We start from the raw sequence: 13,239 nt of genomic DNA, 5'->3' as shown, positions 1-13,239 counted from the left end.
ATTTGGCACAATCAGGGCCCAATCTCACTTTCGATCTATTAAAGGCCCATGTTTTTGTGGGCTCGAGATATTTACACCTATAAACGGCCTATTGTTACTGAGGGCCCAAATTATGTTTAGGCCTATTAAAGGCCCACTATGGGCACAGGATTACCAGAAAAATATAAGAGCTTATGCTGATTTAGGGCTAGATATTTTTAGTGGGCTACATGCAAATTTCGGCCCATAATCGTTTTTAGACCAATTGGAATGGGTCCGATGAATGTTGGCATGTTGGGCTCCTAAGAAGCTTTCGGCCGAATACATTACTAAGATAAACCTACACTATACAAAAATGGCGTCGTAATTACTGCAGCCTTTGGAGGCATCATAAATGTTGTGTCACAACAAAACAAATTCTAACCATACAACAAAAGGCCTGTTGGTATAAAGTTTACAGTCCTTGCAGATAAAAGCACCATCAGATGTATAGAAGCACATATCATTTGACCTGAATGCTAATGTTTCAGGCTGTAGAATCTGATGGAACAACATGATCTTCACCTTTTTCCGCCATTCCTCTTGAACAACGAAGCGAATGTCTAATAGTCTGGTTTCAAAAACATTCATATCTTGACGACATTTGTCAACCACTATTCTTGTTTCCAAAACGACGTCCATTAGGGATTGGACTTGTGTCTGGAGCACAGATATATCACTCTGTCTAGCAGGAAGATTTTTTTTAGTAGGCGATTTGGACGAGGTTACCTTGACAACCAACCCAGAATTATGTAGGAAGGTGCTTTTTGCACTGTTAGTGGAGAGATACTAACGTACTGCAGCAAGAGGTGACATTGTGCATGTGGTAGCCTCGTCACCTTCAGGTGGTTGTGGCTGTTCAATCATTTGTTCGATAGCTTCCTAAAAGTTTGAACTTGTAGATTAGTGTACCAGATAAGTTACTAATGGGACAAAAACAAACAAAGTAGGTTACACGTTTATACATAACTTATTTTGGTGAACTACTGTAATACATCAGGATGTATTGTAGTGCCAACTACATAATAAAATCACTTTCGAAACATATGTCCATGTAGCATGCCTACTGTATTGTCTATGTCCTCACATTCATTGACATCTAAGGATAAAGAGACATGGTTTAAAGTAGGATCAACATAGTATGACATCATTCATATCATGGACAAACAGATATAAAACAAACAGGCTATTTTATCATTGTGTGAGCACGTGAACATAACAACTAGATTACAGATCAAGACCAAAAGAATATCCTTCATCTCTTAAACCATGTAAGGTGAAATGATACGTTAAGACAACTGTGTATAAAAGTGAAAAGAGTAACTTACATTGGCTGCAAACCAAGTAGTTAAATGAACACATCACAATACCAATCAGTTCAAAGGCAGGAGGAGCAAGGACTTACAACAACGGCTTGAACTGGTGTGATCATGCCCTTCATCTTGCTGGTGTGGCAATCCTTGAATATTTGCACTGCATTTGGTTCAGGTTCTTTTTGGTCCGCACAGGCTTTCCTCTGTATTTGGAACAAGTCAATATAGATATGATAATATGGCACAGAAAAAAGAAGGAAGTAGCAGCTATTTACAAGAGCCTCGCAGTGTGCAATATAGCTACGAGATCCTGTTGTCTGTTGGAATTTCACTTTAGAACGGTTGGTCTTGTTCTTCAAACAGTTAGCCTAGAAGAAGATACACTTGTAAGGCACATAAATAAATACAAGTTCAATATGTGGTCTGATCAAATACATATAGCCTACCTGATACTTTGGATCAGACCAGTGTTTAACGAGGGTTGTCCAGTATTCATCTATAATATATTCCACTGGAGATGTTTGGGCGATTTCATTGTTAGCCTTGCCTTCAAAGTGATATTTTCTAAGGTGGTACCGATACTGTCGCAGAGCAGACTGAAAAACATGAGTGCATGCTTGTTTAGTTGCATCATCTTTCGGATCCAAGTTGAACCTCATCTATTGAAAAAAGAATGTGAGTCTTATTAGGACGAAGCTAGAAAGTATGGGGCAGAGTAAGACAATATTACTAATTGCTATGAATAACATTACTTACGGAGAAATGGTCAAGGAAGGTGTTAAACTGGGTATTGTCTTTCTCATTCCCATACTGGATCCACATTGAGAGAATACGTGCATGACACCTAACGGCAACGGCTGCCTCTAATACTACCTTGGCTGAATCTGTAGCATCACGTGGCCTTTTTAAACTTGCCTCAAAATGGATCTCCATTCTTCCTCCTTTAGATTTTGTTAATCTGTCAAGCATTATCCCCGATGTCTGTTTCCGTTTGCACCATGGTGCTAGTTCAACAACGAATATGGAAAGTGTTAGTGTACATCAAACTGTGAGAGTACATATAAAGGAGCATGCAACTGCAACTTGACTCGGTCAGGCACCGTCTTGGTGTCGATGTTCATGAGGTTCATCTGATCTTGCCAAGTCCTGTTGTGTCAGCAGTGCTTCGGAAGTAGTGTTAGGTGTGAAGGCAGCTTGGGAATAGCCAGTTCCGGAGCAAACGAACGAGTAACTCGTTAAGATGCTGGTACAGTTGAAGCGGATGCTGCAGCTTTTGGAGCAGGTGATACTGTGTTTGTAGATTTAGTCGGTGGACTTGGACCTTCTACTGCACTATAAATACCAGCAGAATCTGGATGGCAGATCCTTTTCCGTTTCTCCCGACGAGTAACACCACTCCCTACTATATTATTTTCCTTGCGCTTTTTTGACTTTGCCATGTCAAGCCGTACCCACAACACAAAAGAATAAAATTGCTCTTCAGAACTCATTGATGCATGATACAGACAAGCAATACTTTGATGTAAGACAACCGTATGAGGATGGAATATGTAAGAAAAATAGGACAGCATGACATATTCACATCTACGATGTGTAAACTAAGCAGAAGGATTTTCAAGAAAATAGAAGTAATGCAAGCTAGACACCATATGAAAGATGCAACCAATATTACTCTACCAAGTTAAAAGTGTCTTGTCATAAGTGGCAATTCGAAAAATTAGAAGCAGTACAACGTAGAAATCAATGCAAGATGCAACCACTATCAAACTGCCATGTTCAAAGCGTCCAATCATGAGTGACTGATGCGGGATACACAACAGCAGTACTTTGATGTAAGAACATGGTATGGTAGATAGATGCAGTGTATTCTAGACACAGAACGCCATGTCATATGCACATGTATAACGTATAAACTCAGCAGGTGCAATTTAATCAAAATATAAGAAATACAGGCTAGACAACATATGAAACATGAAACCAATTATAACATTGTCAACTTAGAGCAAGCACCCGCGATGGTGGAGTACGGGGGATGAACTCATCATGTAGACTTGGGACTTCAACTTCATTAGCAGTAGCAGTGGCAAATCTAGAGAGTCTCTGTTTGCATCGGTGCGGAGGACCACCAACATCCCCAAACTTACTCTTTTCCTTCCTATTTTCTGATATTTCCTTATGAAGTCAAAACGACAAGAAGATGAATAAAATTAGCTCTACATAACTGGTTGATGCATGATGCAGAAGAACACTACTTTGATGTAAGGCAAGAGCAGGATAGGAGGATGGAATATATACAAAAAAAAGACAGTGTTTCATATTCACACGTACGATAGGAGGATGGAATATGTATGAAAAAATAGTAAGTGTTCAACAAAATAATGAAAGCTAGGCACCATATGGACATGCAACCAATATCACTCTATCATGTAAAAAGTGTCTCGTCGTAAGTGCCATTTTAAGAAATTAGAAGCAATACAAGCTAGAAGACAATGCAAGATGCAACCTACATCACAGTCCCAAGTTAAATGTGTCTTATGGGTAAGTGATCGTTGCAGGTATAAGTTGTAAGCTACGCAGATGCAATTCAACATAATCAGAGGCAATACAAACTAGACATCATACGGAGAACGCAACCACATATAACAGTTCCAAGTTAGAGCAAGCACCTGTGATGGTGGAGTAGGGGAGATGTGCTCATCATGTACACGTATGTTCTAGAAACAGGAACACGTGTCATATTCAGAGGCATTATGTGTAAACTAAGCAGATGCAATTCAACAAAGTTAGAAGCAATACAAGCTAGACATCATACACAACATGCAACCACATATAATAGTGCCAAGTTAGAGCAAGCACCTCTGATGGTGGAGTAGGGGAGATGTGCTCATCATCTACGCAGCTACGTTGACTGTCCAACCTTGTGTTGTCTTGCAAATCTTGTTGGGAGGATGGCGGAGTAGAATCTGTAGAGACCCCCCTGTTTGAGTTGCTCCGAAGGACCACCATCATCCACTGCTGGACTAATTTCCTTCAGTTGTAATGATTTTGCATTGTGAAGTCAAACCGATAAGAAAAAGGAATAAAATTAGAAGCACTGCAAGCAAGACACCATATGAAAGATGCAACCAATGTCACTCTGCCAAGTTCAAACTATATGGTGTTTCAACAAATTAGAAGCAGTACATGCTAGAAATCATATGTAAGACACAACCGATATCAAAGTGGCGACTTAAAGGTGCCTTATCATAAGTGACTGATGCGGGATATGCAAGAATAGTAGTCTGAGGTAAGAACATCGTGTAATCAGATATAGTATGTTCTAGAAACAGGAACATATGTCATATTCACACGCATTATGTGTAAAGTAAGCAGATGCAATTTAACAAAGTTAGAAGCAATACTCCCTCCGTTTCTTTTTACTCCGCATATAAGATTTGGTCAAAGTCAAACTGCACAAAGTTTGACCAAATTTATATAAAAAATATGAACATCTACAATACTAAAACTATATAGTATGAACATACGTTTCATGGTGCATCCGATAATGTTGATTTCATATTGTGAATGTTTATATTTTTTAATATAAAGTTAGTCAAAATCTACAAAGCTTGACTTTGACCAAACCTTATATGCAGACTAAAAAGAAACGGAGGGAGTACAAGCTAGACATCATACACAACATGCAACCACATATAATAGTGCCAAGTTAGAGCAAGCACCTGTGATGGTGGAGTAGGGGAGATGTGCTCATCATCTACATAGCTACATTGACTGTCTAGCCTTGCGTTGTCTTGCGAATCTTGTTGGGAGGATGGCGGAGCAGAATCTGTAGAGAACCTCCGTATCAGTTGCTCAGAAGGACCACCATCATCCAATGCCTTGCCAATTTCCTTCAGCTTTATTGATTTTGCATTGTGAGGTCAAACCAACAAGAAAAAGGAATATAATTCGCTCTTCAGAACTCATTCATGCATGATACTACTCTGATGAAAGGCAAAGTCATGATACGAGGATGGAATATGTACGAAAAAATGGACAGCTTGACATATTCACACCTATGATGTGGTAACTAAGCAGAAGGCACTTCAACAAAGTAGAAGCACTTCAAACTAGACACCATATGAAAGGTGCAATCAATATCACTCTGCCAAGTTAAAATTGTCTCGTCATAGGTGGCGTTCATCAAACTAGAAGCAATACATGCTAGAAATCATATTCAAGATGCAAACCAATATCACACTGGCAACTTAAAGGTGTCCCATCATAAGTGACTGATGCAGGATACACAAGAAGAGTAGTTTCATGTAAGAACATGGTGTGATAGACAGATATAGTATGTACCAAAAACAAGAAAGCGTGTCATATTCACACGTATCATGTGTAAGTTAAGCAGATGCAGTTTACACTAATTAGGAGCAATACAAGCTAGACACCATATGCAACATGGAACCAGATATCACACTGCCAAGTTAGAGCAAGCACCTTGGATGGTGGAGTAGGGGAGCGGAGACTTGGACCTTGTAATGCACTATCAGTACAAGGAGAATCGGTACAGATGCTCCGTTTACATTGCTGCAAAGGACCACCATCATCTCCTTTCTTACTCTTTTCCTTCCTCTTTCTTGATTTTGCCTTGTCAAGTCAAACCCACAAGAAAAAGGAATACAATTTGCTCTTGAGAACTCATTGATGCATGATACTGACGAACACTACTTTCATGTAAGGCAGCCGCATGATAGGAGGATGGAATATGTATGAAAAATAGAACGGCGTGACATATTGACATGTATGATATATAAAGTGTAAACTAAGCACAAGGTGCTTGAACTTGTTAGAATCAATGCAAGCTAGAAACCATATGAAAGATGAAACCAATATCACTCTGCCAAATTAAAAGGGTGCCCTAACAAATGTATTTGACCAAATTAGAAGCAGTACATGGCAACAGGCCAGAAATAATATGCAATATGCAACGAATAAAGGTGACTCATCGTAAGTGATTGATGCAGGATGCAGACCAGAGGTAGTTTCATGTAAGAACAAGGTTAACACATAGATGTAGTGTGTACCAAAAATAGAAAGGCATGTCATATTCATAGGTATAACGTGTAAACTAAGCAGATGCAATTTTCCCTAATTGGAAGCATTACAAGCTAGACACCGTATGCAACATGCAAACACATATCACACTGCGAAGTTAGAGCAAGCACATGTGATGGTGGTGTGGGGGAATTACGGTCATCAACTAGAGAGCTACATTGACTATCTTCATTTAGCATTGCTGTTTCTTGAGAATCATGTGGGGAGAATGACACTCACTCTTTTGTAACATCCCAAATTTTCAATTTGGAATGTTATACACTAGATCATCATTGCATATCATATTTATTGCATTTTGGTTGATCCTAGAAATTTCAGGCAACTCAAGGACCCTCGGAGAGAGTTGGGGATTTCATTATTTTCATATTTGAGTTGTCTCAAATTTTGAAAATAGGATCATTTGATTTTATTTATTTTATCTTCAATTATTTCTATTATAAAAATTATGAGAGAGGGAATAAAATGACTTTCCCAAAATAAAGAAATATTGAGGATTTAATAAAAAATCAATTAAGATTTTATTTGGTTTTATTTGCTATTTTAATTGAATTTAGGAAAAATGTGCGTTTTTCAAAATTGCATTTAGGCCCCAAATAAATGTTCATCCTGTGTGGCTTGATTTTAGAAGCCGGGGAAAATTAATTTCAGGATTTTTGGAGTCCGTTTAGTATTCCTTTTGTTTTTTTTCTGAACGTAACTTTATTTTAAAAAAACGCAACCGACCTACGGGTCGTGTCCGACCCGGACACTAGGCCCGTCCGGCTTTATAAGCCGGGGAGGCCTAGTCGGACACCCCCGAACCCTAGCAGCCCTAGCCCCGCGCCGCCGCCGCCGCCTTTGCCGTGCCGCCACCGCCTTGCCGCCGCCGCCCCTCGCCGCTGCTCCCCGCCGCGCCGTGCCCGCGCCGCCCCGCGCCGCCCCACGCCGAGCCCCGCGCCGCGCCGCCGTTCGCCGGACCGCCGCCACCGCCGTTCGCCGGAGGTAGTTTTTTTTCTTTTCGCCCCGGTTTTTTTTGAAAAACCGTTCGGTTTTTCCGACGGTTTTGTTCGTTTTTTTAGTTTTGGTTTTTTTAAATAGATCGGTTTTTCCGGTTTATTTAAATAGTGAGCGTTCGCCCGTTCGTACGTTTTAACGAACGTTCGTCGTTTTTCTTTTTCTCGGATTAAATCCGCGATTTTTCTGACCGGGATCTCTGATCCGATTTTCGTTTTAGTCTAACTTTTCGCTCGTTTATCGGAATTAGGCGATTCAAGCGGCTGGAGTTTCGTCTCGAAAATCTCTTTCCGTTTAACCAACTCAAACAAGTTTTTGCCACTGTAAAAGTTGCCTTAGATACAGAATAGTAAACGAAGCCTGTTTCTTTTGCCGTTTGTCTTTCGTTGCTTCGTTCGATTTGATTCTTTTTGCCAACCAGAGTTCTTAAGTTGAACTTTCTGGTTAGATCTCTTATTTGAGTTTTACCCATGCATTAGTGAGTACTTATTGTATGCTTGTTTGTTTGCGATAGAGTACCCGGAGTGCGTCGCTTCTTACTTCGAATCGCTAGGTTTTCCGGATCATCAGCAGGGCAAGTAACACTTTGATCATACCTCCTACTACCCAGTTCTATTGCATTAGATCAATCCTCACACATTGCATGATTAGGATCATATTAAAATTGTGGGTTTGGGAAGTAGTTGAGGTAGTACCTATTACCTGTTTATTATCAAACCTTTGGGAGTTACTTCTACATTTGCTTATTATGCCATGCTATGCTAGTAGACGTGGATTGGGTGAGTGTATCCATGACAGATGTGAGATTGTTAATTAATGGTTTATTTAAGGTGGCAACTTAAACACACATCTGGGTGGATTGAGGTACCTGGGTATTCCAGGATTGCCTGATTGTTTTTTGGACCGCCATCCAGGCTCAAAGGGATCATGAGATTGTTCGTGCTAGAAACTTCTGTGTGCAGCCACAAGCTATTATGGGCTCTAGCATAGTTGACTAAGTCGTGTGAACTCTTACAGTGGTAGACTAGCAGATGTAGGGGATGTAGGTGGTACGGTCTACCCATCGTAAGGTGATATCGCTTCTGAAAGACTATGTCTCGGTCATCCGTTTCTCAAACACCGTGTAGTGCGAGAAATCCAACGGAGGAGATCGAGACTTGTGGGGAAAAGTGTGCAAACCTCTGCAGAGTGTATAAACTAATCATGGTTAGCCGTGTCCCCGGTTATGGACATCTTGAGTATCTAGTACTTGGATTATCATGTGAATCTCATCATGTTACTCAAAAAAATTAATTTTGATGGGTTTGTTTAATGATGATGCTTAATTGGGACTGAGAATGCTGTCAACCATTCTCAATGTTTAACAACCACCATGATAGTTAAATAAATTTATTCCTTTGCAGTAGGGAAAAATTGGCTTTACGCAAAACTGGTAACCATAGAGCTCTCCACCAGCCAAATATGCATATAGAATAGCTGTTTCATTCCATTATTCTCTATGTGTTACATTGCCAGCATATTCCATGTGCTGACCCGTTTCGGGCTGCAACGTTAATATTGCAGACTTTTCAGATAACGATTAAGGAGTTTTAGGTCATGGTTCTATACTCAGTGATGCCGTTGGAGTTGATGGACTCACTTATCTTCCAAGCCTTCCGCTGTTATCGTTATTAGATGGCCTTAAGGCATATTTATTGTAATAAGTTCTCTTTTGAGACACTCGATGTAATAAGTGTGTGATTGCTACTCTGTTATAAATCCTTCAAGTACTGTGTGGTGTCAGCATTACTAATCCAGGGATGACACCGGAGCACAGAGATTGGACTGTTTGAGGTCTGGTCGCTACAAGATGGTATCAGATCTAGGTTGGCTGTAGGACACGACCACTAAGCTAAAGACCTAGATCACTACTCACTCTCTTCTCTTTCTGACTTCTCATCTTTTGTACTCTTTTAGGATGGCGGATGCAAGGAACAAGTTCACTCAACCGGATGAAGATACACCTTTTGGACGTCATTTGAAGGAAGTCACTAGATACCTGAACATAGGAGTACCAAGCTTCACCGGCACCTACAACACCACTTTACCTAAAGAAGAGCGCTGGATGATTCAAGTTCAAGTTCCAGGAAGGACGTTCATGCCAGTCACTGAGCCCATAGAGTGTTCTTTTGATGCACCAACTTGGAGTCTAGGAAAGAGCATAGCAGCTCACATTGCCATGGGACGCATTGGAGAAGTCTACCACAATGATCTCAAGGATACTATCTACCAGATTTGTGGGCGTCGAGATGAGCACTAGGATATGATCGGCACCAGAAAGGATAGATCAGTCGCAGCTTTTATCCAGGAATTAAACCAGCACATTCGACGTCAGGAGAACCAGATGTGCGCCGACATGATAGACCTAAAGAAGGCAAAGACAGGGATCAAGGAACAAGAGGAAGAACTCAAGGCTACACGTGAAGATTATGAAGAAGAAATTGAAGTATTAGTAGAGAAGAATGACGATCTGATCAAGAAGATCGGAATATTTATGGGAGGCCCTACACCGGTAGAAGAAGACGAAGAACCCAAGGAGATTCGCCCGGAAGACTACATCATCATCGACGACACCGACTCAGATCCGGATGATAGCGATGATGACTACATTGATGAAGCTAGAGAAGATATCATGGAGTCTGCAACTGAAGAATATTTCTAGTAGACCACCTCATTAGTAGTAGTAGTCCACCATGTAAATATTATAGTTTGAGCACTTTTGCGATAGTTAGATCGATTGTATGCCCTTGTTCGATTGAATGAATGAAGTGAATTGTTTTCTTTTGCCTCATGTGCATATGGGTAGTGTTTTCTCTTTAGACCCCCTCTATTCTTAAATCTCATCTTTTCTAAACCCTCAGATGCCTCCGAGACATGACCCCGGATTTACCTTCCCACCGGAGCTCACCTAGTTGATCCAGCAGCAGAACACATTGATGCAGTTACTAGTCCAGAATCAGAATCAAGGGAACAACAACAAAAACCCACCACCACCACCACCACCTGTTGATCACTTAGCCCGTTTTCTTAGGCTGAATCCGCCGGTGTTTTCCAGTAGCACCGAGCCGATAGTAGCAGATGATTGGCTCCGCAAGACAGCTAGAGAGTTGAAAACAGCAGGATGCACGAATGCGGAAAAGGTGAAGTTTGCCGCACATCACCTTGAAGGACCCGCAGCATCATGGTGGGAGAATTTCACAGCCACTTTCCCTGTCGACACTGTCACGTGGGACCAGTTTCAGCAGGCTTTTCGAACTGCCCATGTTTCAGCAGGAGCTATGGCCATGAAGAAGCGAGAGTTTCGCAACTTGCGCCAAGGAGGACGGACAATTGGCCAGTATGTGGAGGACTTTAGTAAATTAGCACGTTATGCCCCAGATGACGTTGCTACGGATGCAGCAAAGCAGGAGAAGTTTCTGGAAGGACTGAATGATGAGTTGAGCATGCAGTTGATGGTAGCAACCTTCAACAACTACCAGGAGTTGGTAGATCGTGCTCTCATGATTGAAGGGAAGCAGCAGCAAATTGAGAATCACAAGAGGAAGTATGGACAAGGAAAGTACAATTCTGGAGCTCGGCAGAAGCCGCATTTTACCCCTAGACTGGGAGGACATTTCCAGCATACCCATGGAGGAGGTAGCTCGCACCATCACAATGGCCCCAAGACTAGTAATGGGAATGGAGGAAGCAACGGCCAGAAGCGCACCAACCCATCGACCCCAGCCAAGAAAGACCTGAGCCAAGTCACTTGCTTTAAGTGCCAGAAGACCGGACATTATGCCAACGAATGTCCTGAATCACAGAATGGAAATGGCAATGGAAGCTCTGGGAAGAAGACGAACCCTTTCAACAGGGGACAGGTGAACCACGTTAATGTGGAGGAGGTTGAAGAGTAGCCGGATGCAGTAATCGGTAAGTTTTTGGTTAAGTCATTTACTGCACTCGTTCTTTTCAATACTGGTGCATCGCATTCATACATATCAAGGGGATTTGTGGATAAGTATAAACTGCCAACCCAAGCCCTTAGGTCACCCATGTTAGTAACCTCGCCTGGAGCAGAATATATGGCTAGTCTATGGTGTGATCGGTTACCCTTAAGGATTGGTAACTACGTATTTCCATCAGACCTAATAGTGTTGGAATCTCAAGGATTGGATGTGATATTAGGCATGGATTGGTTGTCAAAGTATGAAGGGAATATTGAATGTGCTAGTAAGTCGATCTTTCTTACCACCCCAGAAGGGAGAAGGATCAAGTATGTATCCCGGCATGTGCCGAAGAGGACTCAAGTAAATTGTTTAACAGGATTTGTGCAGGAGGAAGTACCAGTAGTGAAGGATTTCCCCGATGTATTTCCAAAAGAGTTGCCAGGCATGCCACCGGATAGAGATATTGAGTTTTTGATTGAGCTTTTGCCATGCACAGGGCTAATATCAAAGAGACCATATAGGATGCCCGCAAAGGATTTGGTGGAAATCAAGAAGCAGATTAAGGAGTTACTGGATAAAGGATATATTCACCCAAGTTCATCGCCTTGGGGATCGCCAGTACTTCTAGTAGAAAAGAAGGATGGATCGTTAAGGATGGTTGTTGATTATCGAGGATTGAATGAAGTAACCATCAAGAACAAGTACCCACTACCGATGATCAATGATCGGTTTGATCGATTGCAAGGAGCTAAGGTATTAACCAAGATTGATCTGCGATCAGGATACCACCAGTTGAAGATTCGAGAACAGGATATACCTAAGACGGCTTTTACCACCAGGTATGGGTTGTACGAGTATACCGTTATGTCATTTGGTCTGACTAACGCACCTGCATATTTTATGAACATGATGAACAAAGTGTTTATGGAGTTCTTGGATAAGTTCGTCGTAGTGTTCATTGATGATATCCTGGTTTACTCGAAGAATGAAGAGGATCATAAGGAGCATTTCCATTTGGTTCTTGGAAAGCTTAGAGAACATCAGTTATATGCCAAGTTTAGCAAATGTGAGTTTTGGTTGAAAGAAGTTGGATTTCTCGGACACGTTATATCCGGAGAAGGTATAGCAGTAGATCCCACTAAACTTGATACCGTGACCAAGTGGGAAGCACCAACCACAGTTGGAGAGATCCGGAGTTTTCTTAGACTTGCAGGATACTACCGGAGGTTTATTGAGAATTTCTCAAAGATTATGAAGCCTATGACGGAGTTGTTGAAGAAGGATACCAAGTTCATATGGACTGAGGAATGTGAGGCTAGTTTTCAGGAGTTGAAGAAACGTTTGGTTACCTCACCGGTGTTGATTTTACCGGATCAGACCAACGATTATGAGGTGTATTGTGACGCTTCACGTCGAGGACTTGGAGCAGTGCTTATGCAGGAAGGAAGAGTTGTTTCATATGCCTCACGACAGCTTAAGCCTCATGAGTTGAATTATGCTACGCATGATTTGGAGTTAGCAGCCGTAGTGCATGCATTGAAGACTTGGAGACATTTTTTGATTGAAAACCATTGCGAGGTGTACACGGATCACAAGAGCTTGAAGTATATTTTCACACAGAAGGAGTTGAACCTCAGACAAAGGAGATGGTTGGAGCTCATCAAGGACTATGATATGAGATTGCATTATCACCCTGGAAAGGCTAACGTAGTAGCTTACGCGTTAAGCCGTAAGAGCCATGTCAACACCCTAATGACGGGAGATTTACCAAGGGAGTTAGCCGAAAATCTCCGAGAGCTATGTTTGGAAATAGTCCCGAGAGGCTATGTAGCAGCATTGGAGATTCA

General features: G+C 41.5%; 1 pseudogene; it reads left to right on the top strand.

The window, feature by feature from the left end:
- The first annotated feature begins 10,324 nt into the window (after positions 1 to 10,324).
- Positions 10,325 to 11,913, top strand: LOC147975698 (uncharacterized; annotated as a pseudogene).
- Positions 11,914 to 13,239: the final 1,326 nt, after the last annotated feature.

This window comes from Triticum urartu, chromosome 4A (genome assembly GCF_056163025.1).
Source record: "Triticum urartu cultivar PI428250 chromosome 4A, HENAU_Tu73, whole genome shotgun sequence".
Taxonomy (NCBI): domain Eukaryota; kingdom Viridiplantae; phylum Streptophyta; class Magnoliopsida; order Poales; family Poaceae; genus Triticum; species Triticum urartu.
The sequence above is the reverse complement of the archived record's forward strand: the minus strand, read 5'-3'. Positions and strand labels throughout refer to the sequence as shown.